Below are 3,343 nucleotides of genomic sequence, written 5' to 3' on the forward strand. Positions count from 1 at the left end.
CCTCCTCTTTCTCCCTCTCCTTCTCCTTCTCCTCCTCCTCCTCCTCCTCCTCTCTCTCCTGGATTATCTATCAGCATAAGCACAATGTAATTCCCATTGAGAAGGAGGAAGAGACACCGCTCCTGTTTCATTTCTTCTTCCAGCCACCACCTCTCCTCTCTTCTTCTTCAAATGGTAATATTCCTGGCAATTATGGCAGGATCCCTCTGTTCCTGGGATAATAACTAACTTCATTCATCCTTGACCCAGTCATCAAATATTTACTTTTGGAGATGCGACTATATTTTCAGATCATAATAATTAAGGCTGCCTTACAGTCTTAAAATGGTAACAACCTCTGTGGCAAGGTGTGTGGTCTGTCCACTTCTGGAAGCCCACTAGCCCACCGATATTAAAAACAGTCTCCAATAACAGATCCCTCTGTAATAAATAGTGAAGATTCCAGATGCCTTATTCACTGTCCCATTTCCAGAAGGTGAGGAAGAGGAATGATAACTTGGGTTCTCTTGAAGATTCCCAAATGCCTGAAAGATACCCATTATCACTAAGTCTTATGAAAGCTGTTCCAGGCAGGGACTTTCCTACACATATAGATAATACTGTATGATTTACCAGGCTCTTAGAATCATCTTACTTCCCCAAAATATCATGCCATCCAGCTCTAAAATCCTATATAATAAAAGGGTAATATGCAAATTGACCCTAAAGGCAGAACAACCAGGAAAGACTGGTCACTATGATGCACACACTGACCACCAGGGGGCAGATGCTCAATGCAGGAGCTGTCCCCTGGTGGTCAGTGTGCTTCCACAGGGAGAGCGCCACTCAGCCAGAAGCTGGCTCATGGCTGGCCAGTGCAGTGGTGGTGGCGGGAGCCTCTCCTGACCCTGTGGCAGCACTAAGGATGTCCAATTAATGGCTGTTAGTTGGACATCCCTCGAGGGCTCCTGGGCTGCCAGAGGGATGTCTGACTGCCAGCTTAGGCCCAATCCCTCAGGGAGCAGGCCTAAGCTGTCAGACATCCCCCAAGGGGTCCCAGACTGTGAGAGGGCACAGGGCTGGTTGAGGGATGGCCCTGAGTGCACAAATTTTCATGGGCATCTAGTCTATATAATAATTCCTATCTGAGTTAACACTTTGATGCAATTTTACTAAAATGTGAAATCATGCCAATGTCTTTAGCTATTAATGTATTATAATATTTACATCTTTAGTTAACAGATATTATTTTCTTTTTAATTTTGGCCCTGATGATAGAGCTAAGGATAGACTCATTGCCTTTGAGTTACTAGTTATGTGGGTAAAAGACAATTATGTATTAGCAGTTAATGAAAAGTAAACAGCGTAGGCCAGCAATTTTCAACTTGTGTGCTGCCAGAATTTTTAAAAGATGCAATACCTGACCATGGAGTCAGGGGCACTGACTTCTTTTCTCTTCAATTATCAAATAAAAAAACCCTACAACAGTCAATACAACAATAGCTATCAGTGTGAATCAATAAGAAATTATACCTATATTTTTCTCAGATTGGGAAAAATATATTTTTAGGTGTGCTGAAGAATTTTAATCATTAGTTTATGTATCCCATTAGATGAAAGTGGTTGAAAATCGCAGGCATAGGCAAAAGTTAATGATGAGGTAACCAGCTAAGGGCAGAAATGTTCCTAAATTGGCTTGGGAAGGTCTCACAAAGTAAGATTACATGTGAGCTGAGATGGAGTTTTTAAGTGAAAATATTAAAGAAAACATGATAATACCTTAGTTTCAATGATTTTATTAGGTTGAGAGTTCCAGGTGAAATGATATTCAGTACAAGTACTTTTTGGGGAAGGAGATAAATAACACGGTCAAGAGAACAAGGAATCCCCAAAGAATACACCTCAGGAGATAGCAGTCATCTACTACGGATTAAGCTCACACCATATGCATTAAACGATCTTTACTGCCTGCAGTTTTGGTGCTCTTACTGTCACTTGCATGTTTGATAGAGGAGATAAATTGGGGCTCCATTTGAGTGAGTGTTTCCCACGTTTCTAATAAGAGAAGGTGGTGGAACCAGGATGGGAATTGGCACAATCAGACTTCACCCCTAGGTCTTGTCAGTGGCCCTATGGTGTCTCTCCAGCAGCAGCCAGTGCACCTCCTGGGTGGAGTTCCCAAAGGAGGAATGGAAGTGCAGACAGCACTGCAGGGTAGTGAGGTTCAGAGAAAGAAAAAGCGAGAATGAGCCCAGTCCAGCTGTGTGGCTCAGTAGTTGAGCATCGACCTCTGAACTAGGAGGCCAAGGTTTGATTCTGGTCAGGGCACTTGCGTGGGTTGCAGGCCCGATCCCCGGTGTGGGGCATGCAGGAGGCAGCTGATCAATGATTCTCTCTCAACATTGATGTTTCTCTCTCTCTCTTCCTTTCCCTTCTACTCTGAAATCAATTTTTTTTTAAATTGTTTTTGTGTGTTGTTTTTTTTTTTTTTAAAGAGAGAGAATGAGCTGAATCTGGCAGTCAAATCCACCAGCATTGCCTTGAGGGGCTGGGGCAGCACCGGAAACTCAATGATTTACCTTCCCAGGACACACCTGAGGCGATGTGGCTTCAGGAGAGGCTGGCAGCCAAAAGCATTCCTGATAACCATGGGATTAGGGGGCCCGCCAACTTTCCATCAACTCCCGTCTCTAGATAAAACAAAAACCGTCTTACTGAATATTAGAGAAAAGTCCACAAGAGGAACTCCTTTAAAATATCTGGGATTTCAACAGCATCTTCCCATTGATAAATTTCAGCTGTTTTTCCAAGTTAAAATTCAATTCTCACCCTTTAACATTTTCCTTAGGGCTTTAAAGTACATTTGAAAAACAATATTAATGCAATATTAATATGGGGAAATTGCTCCTTTTGGGGTTAAATAGATTTTGTTTGGTTCATTTTATTGTCTTGTCAGTAAAACATTAAAACCTTGATGCTATATTTACTTTAAAATATTCTAAACTTTCAGTTTTGGTACGCTGTAATCTGAATCGGAATTTTGATTTATGACTTAGTTTGGAATAAGTTGAAGGGAAGGGACATATTAAAAAGAGTAAACATCATCCCATATCTTCACTGAATTTTTAAGTTCTTATTTAAAATGATATAAGTAATTTTTCCTTTTTAATGACAGTTTAGTGTTAATTTTTCTGATCTTCTCAAACGTAGTGAGTTCGGAAATCCCCTTGATCATAGCTATGACTAATTTATTTTTTAATTGGATACAGATAGTGCTTAACTTCCTCTAAATGTGGCAGTTTTCTACCATTCAATGCAGCAGTCTTCTTGTGAGAAAAAAATATTTATTCCAAAGTGAACACTG

At 40.8% G+C, this 3,343-nt stretch overlaps 1 protein-coding gene across 1 annotated transcript in view; it reads left to right on the forward strand.

Annotated features, from left to right (window-relative positions):
* The window catches only part of SLIT2 (slit guidance ligand 2), a 388,092-nt gene that overhangs the window by 6,080 nt on the left and 378,669 nt on the right, over nt 1–3,343 (forward strand). The window lies entirely within an intron of this gene.

This window comes from Myotis davidii, unplaced genomic scaffold, assembly GCF_000327345.1.
Source record: "Myotis davidii unplaced genomic scaffold, ASM32734v1 scaffold204, whole genome shotgun sequence".
NCBI lineage: Eukaryota > Metazoa > Chordata > Mammalia > Chiroptera > Vespertilionidae > Myotis > Myotis davidii.